Source organism: Pelophylax lessonae (genome assembly GCF_965119305.1).
Source record: "Pelophylax lessonae genome assembly, chromosome: 13".
Classification (NCBI taxonomy): domain Eukaryota; kingdom Metazoa; phylum Chordata; class Amphibia; order Anura; family Ranidae; genus Pelophylax; species Pelophylax lessonae.
Genome location: NC_138780.1, coordinates 67,868,987 through 67,890,801, shown reverse-complemented (window position 1 = coordinate 67,890,801; position 21,815 = coordinate 67,868,987).

Below are 21,815 nucleotides of genomic sequence, written 5' to 3'. Positions count from 1 at the left end.
ACCTATGTATATTGGTTTGCAATATGCTATGAATAAGGAGAGAAACTAATGTATGTTCATTGTAACATGATATGCATTCATCATCCAAGAGAATAAACTTCTTGTTTCCTAACATTTACTTTTTTTTTTCTATTCCACACATGCCTCACTCAAAGTCCCAAAAAACCCCTTCTTTTGCTATAGATTTAGGGATGGAGACGTATGCTAACATTTAATTTCATTAAATTTAAATTTAAAGTCCCAAAAACTCCCCTTTGTATTTCATCCATTGACAGAACCCCTGTGAAAATAATAAAATATGTTTTGTGGATTGAAAGTATATGTATAGAAAAAATGTTAGTTTATATGAATCATTGTTTTATAGCAGTTGTCTCCAAGCTGAAACCCACTGGTTGGATGCAGCCCTTTGCTAGCCTCTATGCAGCCCTTGGGGCATAATTCCTGCCACTGACACCAATGATGAGACACTATTTCTCCCACGGACAACAGTGGGGCCTAATTCCTGTCACCAACACCAATGATGAGACACTATTTCTCCCACGGACAACAGTGGGGCCTAATTCCTGTCACCAACACCAATGATGAGACACTATTTCTCCCACGGACAACTGTGGGGCATAATTCCTGTCACCAACACCAATGATGAGACACTATTTCTCCCACGGACAACAGTGGGGCATAATTCCTGCCACTGACACCAATGATGAGACACTATTTCTCCCACGGACAACTGTGGGGCATAATTCCTGCCACTGACACCAATGATGAGACACTATTTCTCCCACGGACAACTGTGGGGCATAATTCCTGCCACTGACACCAATGATGAGACACTATTTCTCCCACGGACAACTGTGGGGCATAATTCCTGCCACTGACACCAATGATGAGACACTATTTCTCCCACGGACAACTGTGGGGCATAATTCCTGTCACCAACACCAATGATGGGGCATTATTCCTTCCACTAACATCAACAATGGGGCACTAGTTCTCCCACTGATACCAATGATGGAGCCCTATTCATCCCACTAATATCAGTGATAGGACCCCATTCCTCCCACTGATATCAATGAGGACATGAATAAGTTCCATGTTCTCCATGTTTTTTTATATTGTTCCTGTTTGTGTTGTGAGGAAAGCACAAGATCCTCCATTTTATTAATGTGTTCTAATTTTCTTACCCAGTCGAACACCGTTGGTGCTCGTCTATTTCTCCAGTGTTGGGGTATACATGCTCTTGCGGCATTCATCATGTGTGGCAGTACTGATCTTGCGTATTTCCTCTCTGACTGCTCTGATATCTGTAAGAGGCAAAAGGCATCTTCTCCCTCGATTTTATGGTCTGTTACTTTTTGAACTATATCACCAATCTCTGACCAAAATTTCTTTATCTCTGGACAATTCCAGAAAATGTGATATATTGTGCCTTCACCTTCTCCACATCTCCAGCACCTATCTGATTCTTGAGTATACCATTTATGTAATTTATCTGGTGTGTTATACCACCTAGTCAGAATTTTATCATTTATTTCCTGCATTTTAGTGCATTTAGTTGGTCTAAATATCACCCTAAACATTCTCTGTTTCTGTGTGTCCGTTATGTCTATATTTAGATCCACTTTCCATTTTTCCAGCCATTTCAGATTCGGTTGGTCCAATGGAGTGTTCAACATTTTATATAGAATAGATAATGGGCGCTCTATACCTCCTGTTTTCTCACATAGTTCTTCAAAGTATGTCAGTGGTTTCTTAAACTTTTCCAGCTCTGGCAGCGATTCTAAAAAGTGTCGCAGTTGGAGTGCCTCCCATAAGAGTAACCTATATGGACCCTCCTCATCTGTTAATCTACCGATTGTAGGCCACATCTGCTGGCTCGTAAAATTTTTAATGCCATCTTGTCCTGTTTCCCACAGTTTTTTAAAATGCTGTCTCTCTAAGCCTGGGATGAATTTGGGGTTTCCCAAAATCGGATATAGTGGGGATTCTATTGAAGTTAAGTTTTGTCTCAGGGTCTGTTGAAACCCTATTCTTATTGTATTTCCCAACAAAGGATGTAGCTTAAGGGGTTTAGGGAGTGTCTTATAGCACCAGATTGCTCTCTTTAATGAGACCGTCGTTTGGGCTTGTTCCATTTGGACCCATCTTTTCGTTTCCCAGTGGTGCCACCAGTCCAGTATTCTATTTAAATGAATGGCTTGGTAATATCTAAGCAAGTTGGGTACAGCTAGTCCCCCCATATTTTTGGGGAGTGTTAGTATATTACGCGCTATACAAGGTTTTTTACGCGCCCAGATGTATCCACCAAACACACCCTGAATAATTTTGAAGAAACTATTAGGAATTTTGACTGGGAGCGCTCTCATGATATATAGATATTTTGGCAGGATGTTCATTTTGATTAAATTTCCTCTTCCAAACCATGACTGGAGGCCTCCCCTCCATTGTTCCAAAGTTTTCTTTGTCTCTCCAGTCAGGGGGGTAAAGTTTAGTTCATAGATCTGGGCTAAATTTGCGGATATATAAGTCCCTAGGTATTTCATTGCTTTCTCTACCCATGAGAATCCGAAGTTGCTCTTTATTCTATCTTTATTTGTTTGTGGTATTCCCACTCCCATTGCTTCAGATTTCCTATAGTTTATTTTAAAATTTGACAACTCCCCATATTGTTTAATTTCCTCTAAGAGTACTGGTAGCGATATTTCTGGCTCTGTCAGTGTGAACAATAAATCGTCTGCGTATGCTGCAGTCTTATATTGTTCCTTACCTACTGTGACTCCTTTTATATCCTGATTCAATCGAACTTTGTTCAAGAAGGGCTCCAATGTCAGCACAAATAACAGGGGGGATAATGGGCAACCCTGTCTTGTACCATTTTTTATACTCAAAGGTTCCGACAACACGCCATTTGCCTTCACTCTTGCGGTCGGGTTGGAGTATATCCTAGTTATTCTTTCCCGCATTATTTCGCCTACTCCTATATACTTGAGTACCGACTGCATAAAGGTCCATTCAACTTTATCAAAGGCCTTTTCTGCGTCGGCACTCAGTATGATACATGGTAGTTCTTCTTTGGTGACTATATGAATTAAGTTAAGAACTCTTGTAGTGCTGTCCTTTGCTTCCCTTGCCGCCATGAAGCCCACTTGGTCTAAGTGTATTATTTTAGGGAGTACATTTGCCATCCTTGCCGCTAGAATTTTTGTGAAAATTTTTAGGTCCGTATTCAGAAGCGAAATGGGCCTATAACTTCCGCAGTTCGAAGAGTCTTTACCCTCTTTTAAAATTAGCGTTATATACGCCATTAATGTATCTCTAGGAAGCGTCCCCTCTAGACCTCTCTCATTAAACAGTTTCTCCATGTATGGCCCCAAAATGGGGGCCAATACATGGAAATACTGTATTGTCAAGCCATCTGGGCCTGGCGCTTTGCCACTTTTCATACTTTTTATGGTCTGTTCTATTTCCGTCTGTGAGATATGTCTTTCTAGATCGTCTTTATCTTCCTCCGAGAGTTTCGGTAATCCTGATTGTGCCACATAGTCATCTATTTCCTTTTGCGATTTTCCTATTTCCGGTAAGTTATATAGCAATGAGTAAAAATTCCTAAATTCTTCCGTTATTTGATCAGGCAATATTTTTTTAACTCCTTCTGGGGATAAAATTTGTGGGATATAGGATCTTACTTTTTGATTATGAACGGATCTTGCTAGAACTTTGCCGCATTTATTCCCTGATTCATATGTGATTTTCTTTGATACTTGAATCGCAGCTTTCGCTTTATAGTGCATTAAATCGAGTATTTGCTTTCTTACTAGAGTCAATTCCCCTACTGCTATATTTACCTTTTTTTTTTTGTGTTCTGTTTCCAGTATTTTGAGCTTATCTAGCAATGCTAGCAATTGTTTATTCCTTTCCCTTTTTATTCTTGCGCCATGCTTAATTAGAATTCCCCTTATCACTGATTTATGTGCCTCCCATAACGTGCCTATCGTGCAACCAGGTAGGTCGTTCAGATCAAAGTAGTCCTTCAGTTCTTTTTGTACCTCTGACCTTACTTCCTCTATCTGTAACAGGCTTTCATTTAGTTTCCAGAATCTTTGTTTAGTTGATTTAACTGTAGAAATATTATAAATCATCGACACTATTGCATGGTCTGACCATGCAATGTTATCGATGTCAGTGTGTTTCACCGCCAGGAGATGAGCATGTGGCACTAGGAAAAAATCTATTCTCGAATAGGTCCCATGCGGGTGCGAAAAAAATGTGAACTCTTTTTCAGTTGTGTGCTGGAGACGCCACACATCTATCAGCTGTTCCTTATATATATTCTTCCTCATCCGCCGACACATCGCTTCTGAGGAAGTAGGTTTAGTTTTAGAGGCGTCAGCCACGGGAGACAGCGGTGTATTGAAATCTCCTCCCACTATCAATTGACCTTGAGTAAATTTACTGAGTATATTCAATGTTTTGGCAACAAATCTATCTTGTTGCTTGTTAGGAGCGTATAGGGTTGCCAGTGTCATCTGCGTTTCTCCTATTTTCCCTTTTAGGAAGAGATATCTACCTCTGTCGTCACCAAGCTTCTCCTCCATCTGCCATGGTGTCTTACTGTCAATTAATATTGATACCCCTCTTGATTTTGATTGTGTGTAAGTTGAATGATATATGTATGGAAATGCATTGTTTTTTAAATATGGTAGGTTCTCTGATCTAAAATGCGTCTCTTGTATAAACGCTATGTTCGCCTTAACTCTTTTGAGTTCTGATATTAATATTCGCCTTTTTTTCGGGAGTATTTAAACCCTTTGCATTAATTGAAACGATCTTTATATTCTCCATTTGAAACTATCAAATTATGTTACGTAAATGGAGACTGAGGAAGGAGGAGGAGAGGAGGAAAAGGTAGAAGAAGAAAAGAGAAAAAAAAAAACCAAAAATCTCACAATCTACTATCAGCAATCACTCACTCAATCTTTTATCCACACACCTCACACTGTTCCAATCACTCCTGTGCCCTTCCCTGTGGATACTACCCTGCCGGTTGGAGCTAAAAGCTCTTCCCGGTCGGATCCCCAGGTCGGATTTTTAAATCCTTCCAACACACGGCATTTTACTGCCACCTGTGTGTTCTAAACTTTTTACAGGGAATTACCTGAGGCCAACCCCTCTGTCCCCGCATTCTCCCTCCCTATTCTTGTTTATATACTTGTATGCTTTATTTCCCTATCTCCGCTACCCATCCCTTTCTTCCTCTCTCTCGGTCTTCTCAACCTTCTCTATCTCCTCTACAACCCTAACCCCTGGCTTTCTGTGACCCTGCGGTACTCACCTCCTGAAACTCTATAAGTATTTTAGAGCCTTGATATCTAACAATACCTTCCCCTTTGCAACTACTACAACAACACAAAAAAATATATATATATATATATATATAGAATGAGACCGACAGTTGCGACCAACCTTGTGAATCTTAATAGGGGGTATTATACCCTTAAATTTCATTTTAAGAGGAAAAAAAAGGGGGATGCAATATTAAACACTAGGGGGATAGGGGAGCATTGAAGAGTATGGCATACCCCAAAATCGATTTTCACATTAAACCTTACTAACCCCATCTTACTTTCTTACCATAATACTGAATGTCTGCTTATTAATCTTTATTATTCCCATCCTATTTATATTTTTATTGCTTATATGTGGAGTGGCTGGTTATATCTGTTTTAGGAGTCCTCTTTTAGTACATCACACCATAAATTAATGAAGTAAGGGACCACTGCTAGGAAGTAAGGTGTAAGGTATGATGTAAAACATATAGGCATAAAAGACAGTTGTTGGGAACAAAGATGCTGTTAAGTCTTCTATTTTAAGCAAATGTGGCTTTCAATGAAGAAAAAAGCATCCCAAAGGCACTGGGACTTGAATGTGAGTTCATACAAAGTAGTGAGAGACCAAAAATATTTGGAGACCTTACTGGCTCAGGTTAGGCTGCTCAAAACAGGGAAGGCTAAGTCTACCCTCCAGAGGTACCCAAGCAGGTTACTGGAAAAAAATCATGCACTAACAGAAGGAGAGCAAACCAAAGAATAAAAGATTCCAAATTCACATTTTTGCTAAGCTTTTACAAAAAAAAAAAACCCAATGCATTTTGGGGGTCAGAAAAAGCTCACCCTTCATCGGGGCTTTAGTTAAAATAATAATAACATTGAATGAACTCAAAATAGAGCTTTCCCTGTGTAAATGTATGTAGAGAAGCTAATTGCTGGATCAGGAGAGTTATGCCTCGTACACACGCAACGATTATCGGCCGACCGATCGTCCGACTTTTGTCCAGAGTTGTGTTGTGTTGGTTGGAATGTGCCTAGACTGCACACGAATTTTCTCGGCCAACAAAATTCTACTTCAGAAGTGATGTCATGTTCTGGTTTACTTTCTTTGTGTTTTTTGTTCTCTGAGCATGCCCAGACTTGCTCATCAGATTTTTGTCTGCCGAAATCTGTACTGACTGACGGAAAATCGGTCGTTCTATTGACGGCGGACAAAAATTTTATAGCCTGCACACCAGATTTTTTTCGGCCGAAAAGTCGGAGTCGGTTGTCGGAAGCATCATACTAACAAGCCGAAAAACGGCCGATCGGACGTTGGCCGAAAATTCCCGGCCAATAATCGATGCGTGTGTACGAGGCATTACTAGCTTGTAGTATTTGTGTGAGCAAACAAGATTTTATAAATTGATTCAGGAAAGCTCTATTTTGAGTCCATTCAAGGTTCTTATTTTAACTGAAGCCTTGATGAAGGAGAGTGTTTTCTGACCATAATATGCATTGTATGCTTTTTAGAATAAACTAAAAAATTAATTTGGACTAATTTATCCTTTGGTTTGGTGCACCTTCCTTTAGTGCATGCTTTTTTTCTGGTATCCTAGGCTAAGGAGCTGTGTGTTTCAATTGATGCACAAAGCACAGGGAGACAACTGTAATCCCTGCGTGCAAGGGTGACTCCATAGGACACTGCAAGAGAAAAGAGCCAACCTGAAACGGAAAACTTGTGGTAAGTGGGCAGTGGTAATGCATACTTGCCAACTGTCCCTTTTTTCCTGGGACAGTCCCTGGAAATAGGAGCCTGTCCCAGGTAATTTATATTGTCCCTAGAAGCGCCTGTTAATCGGCCTGCCCATAAATGTTACGCAGAAGTAGTGCAGCTGAATGGGAGAATTATTCCAACTCTGCTACTGTGGCCTTAAGTTTGAAATTCCCTTTTTAATTTCCTGTAATTCTCTCTATTGAGTAGACTCTCTAATCTGATGATAAGTAGGCGGAGATTAATTATTCGGAGTGGGGAAGTGGGTGTGGTAAGTAATTGATAGCTGTGTTGCAAAATGTCCCTGGAAATTTTTTTTCAAATGTTGGCAACTATGAGATAGTATTTCCACCCAGATCTGGACGAGGGCATCACTGAGCTCATGAACAGACTGAGGTGCAACCTGGTGGCGTCAGATGGACCAAAACATAATGTAGGGGGGGATTAATTATGCAGAGTGGGTGGAGCTTCAGGGAAGTGGGTGTGGTAATTGATAGCTGGGCTGCAAAGTGTCCCTGGAAATTTTTTTTAAATGTTGGCAACTATGGTCATGGTCACCAGCCTAAACAGTAACATAGGCAAGAATAAGGATTAAATAGTAAGTAAGCTGTATTTTCAGTAAGTGATTAAAGTGTAACTAAAGGCAAAACTTTTTTTGTTTAGCTTTAGAGTGGAGAGGGATTAGAACATCTGTCAGGTTTTTATTGCTGTCTGTGCCCCTGTTAGAGTGATTCGCCCTCTCAATTCATCCTGTTTATCATTATCATTGAAAGTAAAAGAAAATCCTCAAATTTTGGGTTGTCTACAGAAAAGTAATGGAGGCTAAATCTTCCAATGGGGACACTAGTTCTGGTGAACCTTTAATTTGCAAGGATTTTCTCTCACTTCCTGTTTGGCATTGGGATAACCCTCCCTTACTCCCTTATCCAAAATTTAACAAAATGTTTTGCCCACAGTTCTACTTTAAATCAGCTGCTAAAAGTGCATAAAACTGAGGGTTTAACCACTTGCCGACCGCCTCCTGTACATTTACTGCAGCACGCAGCTGCTTACAGGCAAAGTGATGTAGGGGTACGTTGCTTGCCAAAGATCCCCCGCTCGTTCCCTGCCTAGCCAGCGCGCGTGACTGGCGGCTCCGATGGCCGCCGGCCACTCGCGATCTCCCTCAGGAGAGGGAGAAAGACAGATGGCTGATGTAAACACAGTCGTCTGTCATTCTCCCTGAAGTAGGCACAGAGGCTATATAGGATCGCATGTCTCTGTGGTTACTTCACTAGCCACGCCCCCTAACAGTTAGAACAACGACCCTAGGGACACATTTAACCCCTTGATCACAATAAAGTTAACCCCTTCCCTGCCAGTGTCATTTTTACAGTAACAGTGCATATTTATAGCACTGATTACTGTAGTAATGTCACTGGTAACCCCAAAAGTGTCAAAAATGTCAGTCAAGGGTCCGATCTGTCCGCCGCAATGTCGCAGTCCCGCAAAAAAAACAATCGCAGATCGCCGCCATTACTAGTTAAAAAAAAAAAACAATAAAAATGACATAAATCTTTCCCGTAGTTAGTAAACGCAATAACTTTTGCGCAATACAATCAAAATACGCTTATTGCGATTTTTTTTAACCAAAAATATGAAGCAGAAAACAAATTTGCCTAAAATGTTAAAACATTTTGATTTTTACATTTTTTTTTTTGAGAATTTCATATAAAAAAAATGTGAAAAAAATGTTTTTTTGTTTATAGCGCAAAAAATAAAAATCGCACAGGTGATCAAATACCACCAAAAGAAAGCTCTGTTTGTGGGAAAAAAGGACATCAATTTTGTTTGAGTACAGCGTCGCACGACCACGCAATTGTCCATTAAATTCACGCAGTGCCGAATCGCAAAATAGGGCCTGGTCTTTGAGCAGCCAAATCTTCCAGGGCTGAAGTGGTTAATATGACTTTATATAAAGGCCTATACACATATGGTGACCAAAAGATTGCTGCTATATACAGCTGGTCACCAAGAAGTACATAGTTGCCAACATTTAAAAAAAAATTCAAGGGACACTTTGCAGCACAGCTACCAATTACCACACCCACTTCCCTGAAGCTCCGCCCACTCGGCATAATTAATCCCGCCTACTTATCAGATTATAGAGTCTACTCAATAGAGAGAATTACAGGAAATTAAAAAGGGAATTTCAAACTTAAGGCCACAGTAGCAGAGTTGGAATAATTCTCCCTTCAGCTGCACTACTTCTGCGTAACATTTATGGGCAGGCCGATTAACAGGCTCTTCCAGGGACAATATACATTACCTGGGACAGGCTCCTATTTCCAGGGACTGTCCCAGGGAAAAAGGGACAGTTGGCAAATATGGAAGTATACAGTCTGTACTAACTTATGAGGTCTTAGTTTATCCAATGGCAGTTCTTAGATATTACAACATGATTACAAAATTGATCTTTGTGTTTTTGGGAAAATAGACAAATCGCATGTATCTCACATTGCAGTAATAGTTTACTTCTCACGTTTTTCTGTCACCGGTTTACTTTGTGAAACACATAAATATATAGTATATTCACACACACACTTCTAAACAGGGGTTTATTTTTAACCACTTAAGCCCCAGAAGATTTTACCCCCTTCCTGACCAGGGGGTATTTTGCGATTCGGCACTGCGTGACTTTAACGGATAATTGCGCGGTCGTGCGACGCTGTACCTAAACTAATTTGACGTCCTTTTTTTCCCACAAACAGAGCTTTCTTTTGGTGGTATTTGATCACCTGTGCGATTTTTTGATCATACGCTATAAACAAAATAAGAGCGTCAATTTTGCAAAAATAACAATATTTTTCACATTTTTTTATATGAAATTCCCCCCAAAAAATGTAAAAATCAAAATGTTTTAACATTTTAGGCCAATTTGTTTTATGCTACATATGTTTGGTAAAAAAAAATCGCAAAAAGCGTATTTTGATTGGTTTGCGCAAAAGTTATTGCATTTACTAACTAAGGGAAAGATTTTTGTCATTTTTGTTGTTTTTTTTTAACGCGTAATGGCGGCGATCTGCGATTTTTTTGCGGGACTGCGACATTGTGGCGGACAGATCGGACCCTTGACTGACATTTTTGACACTTTTGGGGTTACCAGTGACATTACTACAGTAATCAGTGCTATACATATGCACTGTTACTGTAAAAATACACTGGCAGGGAAGGGGTTAACTTTATTTGAGAGGGAGGGGCTGTGTGTGTCCCTAGGGGCGTGATTCTAACTGTGATTGGCTGTGGCTTGAGGTGTAGGAACAGTGATCAACAGTCATACATAGAACCGTATGACCACTGTTTCTACACAGGGGAGAATGACAGGCGGCTTGTTTACATCAGCCGCCTGCCTTTCTCCCGCTGTCACGGATGATCGCGAGTGCCCAGCGGACATCGGGTCCGCCGGGCACACGCGCGGGGGGGGGGGGGGGGGGGGTCCGTGACCGAGCAGGAACGCGCTCACTCCCCAGAGCCTCACAGGCTAGTGACGTACCCATACGTCACTTTGCCTGTGAGGGGCTTACCGCCGCAGTATATGTACTTGCGGCGGTCGGCAAGTGGTTAACAATACATGTTTTGGAGTATGTGGAATTTGGCAGTTCTGATAACAGGTATGTTCAACTAGGCATCAACTAATACATTTAATAATATGTGTATTCCTCATCTTGTGTTTTCCATGTTTCCTCCAGCTGTCAAGTGAATGAATTCAGAGGATGATTCCCGTGTAATAAAGTGGATGTCTTCTCCCATGACTCCCCTGCACTCAGGAAGTGTTCCGTTTCACTGAGAAGCATATTGCTGTTGACATGTTACAAAGTGAGTTGTGCAAGGAAGGGTTCAAAGAGAGGTTGATGTGCCTCCCTTCACCTTTTTACCCTGAATAGTCATTTCAGGGAATATCACTTAGCTAAGGTTTTGGTTTTTGTCTACACATTACTAACTTGCGTATTTCATTCTATTTAGGTCTTCCCTCTTACGGTCAGTTTTTTTACTTAACCACTTCTGGACCGGAAGGATTTGCCCCCTTAATGACCAGGCCATTCTTTGCGATTCGGCAGTGCGTTAATTTAATGCACAATTGCGCGGTCGTGGGATGTTGTACCTAAATAAAATTAAGGTCCTTTTTTCCCACAAACAGAGCTTTCTTTTGGTGGTATTTGATCACCTCTGCAATTTTTATTTTTTGCGCTATAAACAAAAAAAGAGCGAAAATTCAGAAAAATAAAAAAACCCCAATATTTTTCACATTCTGCTATATAACATTCCCCAGAAAAAAAAATTCATCATTCTAGGCCAATTTGTATTCTGCTACATATGTTTGGTAAAAAAAAAAAAATCGTAATATGCGTGTTTTGATTGGTTTGCGCAAAAGTTATCGCATCTACAAACTAGGGGAAACATTTATGTAATTTTTATGTATTTATTTATTTTTTACTAGTAATGGCAGTGATCTGCGATTTTTAAAGGGACTGCGACATTGCGGCAGACAGATCGGACCCCTAACTGACTTTTTTTTTACACTTTTGGGGGGACCAGTGACATTACTACAGTAATCAGTGCTAAAAATATGCACTGTTACTGTAATAATGACACTGGCAGGGAAGGGGTTAACCTAAGGGTGATTAAAGTGTGAGCTTAGGGGAGTGTTTTCTTACTGTATGCGGGAGGGACTTGTGGAATCAACACAGAGACCTGTGATCCTATATAGGAGGATCACAGGCACTCTGTGATTATTTCAGAGAGAACAACGGTCTGCTGTGTTTACAACTGCTGACCGTCGTTTTCTCTCAGTGGGGAACAGTTGCGGGTGCCCAACAGTAATCACGGCCGCCGGCCTCGTGGATCGGGGGCGCCCCCAGGAGCACTCCCGTGAACCTCTATACAGGTACAGCGAATCCTGCAGCTGAGCCAGCCTGCCGCAGTATATATGTGGCGGGCGGTCAGCAAGTGGTTGATAACAATAAAAAATCGTTTTTAAAAAAAGGTGAATATAAAAGACCTACTAACTAAATTAGAGACATGATATTATAAAACCAAAACCAAAAATGTGATGTATTGCAGTTCAGCAATACTTAAGAGCTCTTTCTCAGTGAGGTGCTTGAAAACTGCAAATAAAAAGCTGAGCGCTTTTTTTTTTGCATCGCTTTTGAGGCACTTTGTAAGGCGTTTTTGAGTCGAGTGTCCTTAAAAAGCGCACTACTCAAAAACGATTTCAAGAACCCTTTTCAGGTGCTTTTGAAGTGCTTTTCAGACACTTTTCAGGCGCTTCCCATTTATTTTATTGGAGAGGCGGGTTTTCGAGGAGCTATAGTTATCGTTCCTAACATGCTCCAAAGATGCTGCTTGTATGAGTTTTTTCACTGCCCCGCCAGTTGCAATACCCACCATTTTATTCTCAAGGGTCACTGCTCAAAAAAAGGAACACTTCTATAGCATCAAGTCAATAAAACCCCTGGGATATTGATCCAATCAGTTAGGTAGCAGAGGGAGTTGTTAATCAGTTTCAGCTGCTTTGGTGGTAATGAAATTAACAGGGGCACTAGATGGGCAACAATGAGACAGTCTCCAAAACAGAATGATTTTCCAGGTGTAGGCCACTAAAAATGTTTTCCCTACTTATCTTTTCTGACTGTTTTTCACTAATTTTGCATTTGGCTAGGGTCAGTGTCACTACTGGTAGCATGAGCTGATACCTGGACTCTATAGAGGTTGCCAGGCAGTCCAACTCCTCCAGGATGGCACATCAATACATGCCATTGCCAGAAGGTTTGCTGTGTCTCCCACCACAGTCTCAAGAGCATGGAGGAGATTCCAGGAGACAGCCAGTTACTGTAGGAGAGCTGGAGAGGGCCATAGAAGGTCCCTAATCAGCAGGACCGATATCTGCTCCTTTGTGCAAGGAGGAACAGGATGAGCACTGCCAGAGCCCTACAAAATTACCTCCAGCAGGCCAGTGCTATGAATATCTCTGACCAAACAATCAAAAACAAACTTTATGGAGGTGGCCTGAGGGCCCAACGTCCTCTAGTGGGCCCTGTGTTCACTGCCTGGCACTGTGGAGCTCGATTGGCATTTGCCATTGAACACAAGAATTGGCAGGTCCATCCCAGGCGCCCTGTGCTTTTCACAGATGAGAGCAGGTTCACCCTTATTACATTTGACAGACTTGAAAGGGTCTAGAGAAGACGTGGTGAACGTTATGCTGCCTCTAACATTGTTCAGCATGACGGGTTTGGTGGTGGGTCAGTGATGTTCTGGGGAGGCATATCCATGGAGGGACACACAGGCCTCTACAAGCTAGACAATGGCACCCTGACTGCCATTAGGTATTGGGATGAAATCCTTGGACACATTGTCAGACCCTGCGTTGGTGCAGTGGGTCCTGGGTTCCTCCTGGTGCACAACAATGCCCAATTTCATGTGGAGAGAGTATGCGGCCAGTTCTTGGGGGATGAAGGAATTGATACCATTGAATGGCCCCCATACTAACATGACCTAATTCTAATAGAACACCTCTGGGACATTATGTTTTGGTCCATCTGACGCCACCAGGTTGCACCTCAGTCTGTTCATGAGCTCAGTGATGCCCTCGTCCAGATCTGGGTGGAAATACTATCTCATAGTTGCCAACATTTGAAAAAAAATTTCCAGGGACATTTTGCAACACAGCTATCAATTACTTACCACACCCACTTCCCCACTCCGAATAATTAATCTCCGCCTACTTATCATCAGATTATAGGGTCTACTCAATAGAGAGAGAATTACAGGAAATTGAAAAGGGAATTTCAAACTTGAGGCCAAAGTAGCAGAGTTGGAATAATTCTCCCATTCAGCTGCACTACTTCTGCCTAAAGTTTAAAATTCTCATCACAATTCCCTGCAATTCTAAAGTGTCAAATGTGCTCAGGTGTGACTGTACAAAAATGTAATATGTAAATATAAATAAAGTGCAAGGTGTAAATAAGTACGATAAAACCTAATTATACTATCTGGTATAATTAGGTTTTAATGGCGCCAGGTGGCGCCATTACGTAACTGCGCATGCGCTCACCTGGCCGAGCTTGTATGAGCTTTCCCGAGCACGGCAGGCACGCCGTTCCGATGTCGGCCCGCAACCATTTTTTTTTTTTTACGGGCAGCGCGATTGACGGGCGCTTGCAGGGACAATGTAAATTACCCGGGACAGGCTCCTATTTGCCGGGACTGTCCCTGCAAAAACGGGACAGTTGGCAAGTATGCTATCTGTTGTCTCAAAAGGAGCATGCCCCGATGTTGTCAGGCATGCATACAAGCATTTGGTGGCCATACAAACCACTGAGTGCCATTTTGAGTTCCTGCAATGAAATTTCAGCAAAATGGGCTAGCCTGCTGCATCATTTTTTCACTTTGATTTTCGGGGTGTCTTTGAATTAAGCCCTCTGTAGGTTGATTATTTTCATTTCCATTAATAGATGTGGCATCCTTTTCGTTCCTAACACATTACCAACTCCATATCTTCTAGATTGTAAACTCTAACGAGGAGGGCCCTCTAATTCCTCCTGTATTGAATTGTATTGTAACTTTAATGTCTTCCCTCATCTTGTAAAGCGCTGCACAGTGGTGTATTTTGGTTTTGTGCTGCCCTAGGCAAGACTAAAATTGGGCGCCCCCCCTCCCCCACCTATGTAACTTTTCCCCACTCATTTTTTAATGGTTGTGGCTCCCTCCAAAATTGAAGGACTACAAGTCCCAGCATGAACCCCTGAGATCTCACGAGAGAGGGGGTGGGTGAGGGGGGGGGTTGAGAGAGAGGGGGGGGATGAGAGAGCAAGAAAGGGGGGATGAGATAGAGAGACAGAGAGAGGGGGATGAGAGAGAGAGAGAGAGCGCGAGAGGGGAGATGAGAGAGAGAGAGAGAAGAGGGTTGAGAGAGGGGGGATGAGAGAGAGAGAAGAGGGTTGAGAGAGGGGGGCGGTGAGAGAGAGGGGGGATGAGAGTGAGAGAGAGGTGGTTGAGAGAGAGGGGGGAATGAGAGAGGTGGCTCTACCAACCAGTGGCCAATAGAGACTCAGGTGGAGGGGGGCAGTTTCTTTGCTGCCCCCCTGCAAAGTGCCGCCCTAGGCCTGGGCCTTGTTGGCCTAGGCCAAAATGCAGCACTGGCGCTGCACTCTTAGCGCTATATAAATCCTGTATAACAATAATAAAATAATATCAGTATAGATATCCAGCATGGTATTTTTTCACATTGAGATCTGATGTGTTTTCAAAATGTTCCTTTCATTTTTTTTGAGCAGTGTATATGATGTTTGGGGGTTCTAAGTAATTTTCTATTAAAAAAAAATGCTGATTTCGACATATATGTGAGAAATGTCAGAATTAGCCTAGAGGTCAAGGGGTTTGCCTCAACCCTCTAATTGCCACTTTTGCTGGACAGTTTGGTCTGTTAAAGTAAATTGAAAAACAACAGATATACTGGCCAAATCACCAAATGAAAATAAAGGAAGAAGCCTAAAATTGAAAACGAATGCAGCCACCACATCTAAAAATTGGTCATCTGTAATAGAATACATTTTTATTTTAGGGTTTAATACCGATTTAATTGATAGCCTAAAAGTGTCCACAGTGAACCTTAGCCTATGTATACATAGATCTCAAAGGCTCGTTTCTGTCTGTTGTGACATCTGTGTTGGAAATGATGATCTCTAGTCTGGGCAGAAGGGTTGCATGAGGTGTTAGCTGGACAAGTTTGAAGCTTTCCTTTTATTATTTAATGTTTTTCCACAGTATGTGGTGTTCCTTGGCAGAGAATGCTACCAGGTTCATTCCTATTGCTATAAAGCATAGACAATTTTTTTCCTGCTAAATAAAAGGACCTCACTGTTACAGAGAGTGGTGGATATACATGCCCAGAATTGGTCTCCAGCTGCAGTGAGGCCTGATGCACTGATAATTTACTGTGTGAATCCCTTAACTTGTAGTTTGGAAAAGTACCCAGCATAAGGCATTACACTATATTTAGCCTGTTGAGCACTGTGTTTCATAAATATTTGCCATGTTTCTTTTTTGATAAATGACTGTTTCCACCATTTTTTCACCAGTTTTCACATCTCAGTACTGGTAATCTCCTCCAGCCGCTTTCAGGCAGCTTCTTTCTACATGCACTTACTCCAGCAGATCAGTGCTCAGGACTGGCTGTTAGGCCTTATTCACATTGGAGCGGCTTGTCATGCGATTTGACTTGTCGCACCCTATTGCCGGCAATTGCACTGTTCAAATCAGTGCGAAGCTGACTTTGTGGTGCCGCATCGATTTGGAAAAGTTGTTCCTGCACTACTTTTGGCGATTTCGGGTGTGACTTGCATAGACATCTGTGCATGAAGCCGCACAGATGTCTTCCAAGTCGCACCCAAAGTTGCACTGACATGTGGCTTTGTGCGATTTCAGATTCATGATTTCAAAGCTGCAGTCAATGTGAACTAGGGCTTAGTAAAAATTGAGAACCTTGCTTGCACAATGTGTGTTGTCAGGGCCCATCTGTAGTCTTCAGCAAAGGTTAAAGTGTTAGGACAACGATGCAGGAACATAGTTACACAGTTATTCAGGTTGAAAAAAGATACAAGTCCATCTGGCTGAACCTATAAAAAAAAGAAAAAAAAAAAAACACAACCATACAATCCCATATACACAATCCTATACCCACAGTTGATTCAGAGGAAGGCGGAAAAACCCCAGCAAAGCATGATCCAATTTGCTACAGACGGGGAACAAATTCCTTCCTGATCCCCCGAGAGGCAATCAGATATTTCAACTTTACCTATAAATATTAGTACCCATTTATATTATGTACACCTAGGAAAGATTCCAGGCCTTCTTAAAAGCAATCCACTGAGCTGGCCAGAACCGCCTCTGGAGGGAGTCTATTTTCCACATTTCCACAGCTCTTACGGTGAATAAACCTTTCCGTATTTGGAGAAAATCAGTTTTCCTCTAGACGTAAAGAGTGCCCCCTTGTCCTCTGTGATGACCTTAAAGTGAACAACTCAACACCAAGTTCACTATATGGACCCCTTATGTATTTATACATGTTGATCACATCCCCTCTTAATCTCCTCTTCTCAAGAGAGAATAAATTCAATTCCTCTAATCTTTTCTCATAGCTGAGCTCCTCCATGCCTCTTATCAGTTTGTTTGCTCTTCTCTGCACTTTCTCCAGGTCCCCGATATCCTTTTTTAAGAACTGGTGCCCAAAACTAAACTGCATATTCCAGATGAGGTCTTACTAATGATTTATACAGGGGCAAAATGATATCTCTCTCTCTCTGGAGTTCATACCTCTCTTAACCACTTCTGGACCGGAAAGATTTGCCCCCATAATGACCAGGCCATTTTTTGCGATTCGGCACTGCTTTAATTTAACAGACAATTGCGACGCTGTACCTAAACAAAATTGATGCCCTTTTTTACCAAAAACAACTTTCTTTTGGTGGTATTTGATCACCTCTGCGCTTTTATTTTTTGTGCTACAAATTCTTGAAAAAAAAGAAAAAACGGAAAATTTATATCAAATACTTACCGTAATTTTCCTTTCCTGATGGACTCCATGGCAGCATACGTATCGGGAAATAACTCGCCGTACACAAAAGGGTGGGCAGGTGCTGAACAAAAGTTTGATTTTACTCTGTCAAACAGACAGGACTTGTAAACCAAAATTAACAGAAGAAAGAGCCGCTGGCTCAACACAATAGTGAGACAAAAAAGTATTTATAGAGGACCAGGACGCTGCTCTACAAATCACTTCAGGGGAGACGTGTCTGGACACTGCCCAGGACGTAGAGACACTCCGAGTTGAATGAGCCGTAATCGCCACTGAAGGGGTCAAGCCCTTAGCCCTATAAGCCCATTGGATAGTTTGGATGATCCAAGAAGAGATGGACCTTGAAGAAGCCCGAAGACCCTTGTTCTTTCCACTGAAAGTGACAAACAAATGATCTGACTGTCGAAAGGAGACCGTAGCTTCCAGATACTGCTTGAGGCAATTTCCAACATCCAGCAGATGGACAGAAGAATCTTCTTCTTGCCTAAAGGTAGGCAGAACTATTTCCGTGTTTTCATGAAAAACTGAAGTAACCTTTGGTCTAGCCTCCAGCATAGGGATTAATACTACCCTGTCTGGAAAGAAGGTTAGAAAGGGCTCCTGTGCCCCTAAAGCTCCGATTTCAGAGACTCTCTTCGCCGATGTAATGGCTACCAGGAACACGGTCATCAATGTCAACTCCTTGATGGTAAGAGTTTCATCTGTGTCACGTAATCGTTGTGATAGAAAGTCCAGAACTAAGGGGAGATCCCATTTGGGAAACCTTGGCTTCTTCTGGGGCCTGAGTCTCATTGCCCCTTTGAAGAATTGTCGGACTAGCGTATGGGTAGCCCAAGAAATGCCGGTAAAGGCTGAAATAGCCGACACCTGAAATCTCAGAGAACTCACTGATAGAGGAAGATAGAGGAAGATCTAGACCAGACTGTAGAAAGTTTAGCACATCCTGAATCCTGATGGATGAATGAGGTTTGAACCTAGTGGCCAGATGAGAGGAAATTCTCTCATACACTTTATTAGTTGAACTCCACTTTGGCACTCAAAAGTGTAGAGATGGCCTCTTCAGAGCACCCTAAGGCTTGTAGCCTTCCCCTCTCAACAGCCAAACCTTCAGATGCAGCTGGGCTGGACAAGGATGCAATATGGTGCCTTGAGATAGTAGATCTTGCATGAGAGGCAGCGGAATCGTTTCCTGAACGCTGAGAAGTGTTAGCAGAGGGAACCAAGGCCTGTTGGGCCAGAATGGAATCACCGCCACTATTTCCGCTGCTTCAGACCTGAGTCTCCGGAGAAACTGAAGGATTATGGGAACTGGGGGAAAGGCATATGCCCCGTTGAACCTCCGACAATCCGTGAGGGCGTCCAACCCCAGAGCCTGAGGATCCCTGAACCTCGCACAGTATTTTTTCAACCTGCGGTTGCAAGGAGAGGCAAACAGGTCTACCCCTGGGGAGAACCCCAGGCTCAGGATCCACTCGAAGACCTCCTCGTGGAGAGACCACTCGTTGCTGTCCAACTGCACACGAGATAGAAAGTCGGCTTGGACACCTTGGACTCCCGGAACATACACTGCTGACAGGTCAGACAAGTTCTTTTGAGCCCAGACCATAATTGGCTCCACCTTTCGCAGCAAGGACCAACTGCGTGTCCCTCCTTGCTTCCTTATGTATGCGACTGCTGAGGTGTTGTCCAGTCTTAGCATCACTGGAAGACCTTTTGTCAAGTGAGGGAACGCTTTCAGAGCTTGAAGGGCCGCCAGTAGCTCCAGAATGTTGGACATTATCCCCTGGGAGGGGAATTTCCATTTGCCCTGAGCCACTTCCGAGAGGCAATGAGCCCCCCAACCTGTGCTGCTGGCATCCGATGTTATCACAACCCATGAGGTCTGTACAAGAGAATGGCAGCACAGAAGATGCTCCCGCTGCAGCCACCATGGAAGACTTGCTCTCATGGCTGGGGTCAGGAAGATGGTATGATCCAAATGCCAGGTGTCCCATTGACGAAGAAAGCCTTTTTGGAAAGGCCTCATTCTCCATAGGGCCCACTTTACCATGGGAGCTACAGCCACCATGGTCCCGATTATTCTCAAGCACTGACGCGCTTGGAGGTGAGGTGATGCGAGGGCACGGAGAATTCTGTCCCTGACCACCGTGATTTTCTCCTCCGGAAGGGACACTGTCGCTGTTAGTGTATTGAACAAGGCCCCGAGGTAGACGAGAGACTGGGTGGGAATTAGATGACTTTTCTCTAGATTTAGCAGCCACCCAAACATCTGAAGGGTGGACACCACCTGGTCCAGGTGCTTCAACAGCTGAGATTTGTCTTGGGACAAGAAGAGCAGATCGTCCAAGTAATGATGTAAGCGAATGCCCTTTGTTCTCAATAGAGCTACCACAGCCAGCAAAACTTTCGAGAAGGTTCGTGGAGAAGTGGAGAGCCCGAAGGGGAGGCAAGTGAACTGAAGGTGTAATTAATTGATGGAAAACCGGAGGTATTTCTGGAAATCTTCTGCAACAGGGACATGGAAATAGGCGTCCTTTAAGTCTATAGACACCATCCAGTCCGCAGGTTGGACCGCCTGTTGAATAGAAAGAAGAGTTTCCATCCTGAACCTTTCCTTTCTGATGAATTGATTTAGAAAGGTCAGATCGATGACTGGCCTCCATGTTCCGTTTTTCTTGCGAACCAAGAAAAGAGGGGAGTAGATTCCCTGGCTGCACTCTGGTTCTGGTACGGAGACGACAGCCCCTTGAGAAACTAGAGACTATGTAGGAAAATAGTGCCTGGCGCTTCTCTCCTGAGGGTGACAGGGAGGTAGGAAGAAACCTTGATCTTGGAGTTTCTCTGAAAATCCACTTGTGCCCGTACGTGACTCCAGGAGTCTCGGATTGAGGCCGCCCAGACATGCCAGAAGTGTAGCAACCGAGCCCCCACCCGACATGTCTGAGTGGGCCCAATCTCAAAAAGACTTGGTCGTATCACGTTCACCGGAGGGGACACTCTTAGAAGGTTTCCGCGAGAAGGTTTCTCATGCTCTCCAGTTGCGACCAAATTCTCTGCCAGGCCTATAGGTACATGCTTCCCTGGCACGGTCAGGAACATACCTTCTGGGTTGTCCTTTCCTTGGATTGAGAGGGCGTCAAGCCTGAGGGAGAAACCCAGACCTGCTGCCCGTGGCCCTGGTTATCGCCTCATCCAGCTTATTCCCAAAGAGGGAGGAGCCTCCAAAAGGAATACGGTTTTAGACTTGTTTGGAAGCTGGGTCAGCCATCCAAGGGCGGAGCCACAAAGCCCTCTTGGCCGTTACTGAGGACAGCATAACCCTGGCCAACAGACGTATAAGGTCAATAGATGCCTCCCCCAGAAAAGACAAAGCCATCTTAAGTTCCTGAATCGGGGAACTTCTGGCAGCCTCCTCAGAAAGGCTCCGAAAGGATTCATCCACTAAGTCAGACCACAACTCCATTGCTTTGGATAATGAGGCTAAGGCCAGTGCCGACTTGCAGGCCATTCCCGCAGTCAGGTAGATTCTTAAGATCAGAATCCATCCTCCTATCCAAAGGATCTTTAAAGGAGGCTGTGTCCTCTAGTGGGAGGGTCACATGTTTGACCAGCCTCATGACTGCGGCGTCCACCAAGGGAGGAGATTCTAGATGTTTTACATCTTCTTCCTTGAAAGGATAGAACCGGGACATTTTGGAAAGCATGGAATTCTTCCTTTCCACTTTACTCCATTCTTCAGTAATGATATCCCCTAATTCACCCAAAAATTGGAAGTTGAGTCGCTCTTTGCAGAGCTGCTTAAAGAATCTCTTCTGTTTTTGGCGGAGAAAACAGCAGAGTCTTCCCAATTCAGGGTCTCTCTTACCGCTCTGACTAAGGAAGGGACGAGAGCATACTCAAATCCCAAGCAGGGATCTTCAATCTCTGAATCACTCTCTGACAGGTGACTAGGTTGAGAGGTTTCAGGATCTTCCCTAGGCTGTCTTCCAAGGGGAGGGCTTGGAGGAGTCACTTCTGGGCTCTGCGCCCGACCTACTCCCACGTCTGCCAGGGAATCCTTGACGACCCTCTTGACTAGGGCCTCCAGTCGCTGGTCTGGATTGTCCCTCTCTCCCGCAGC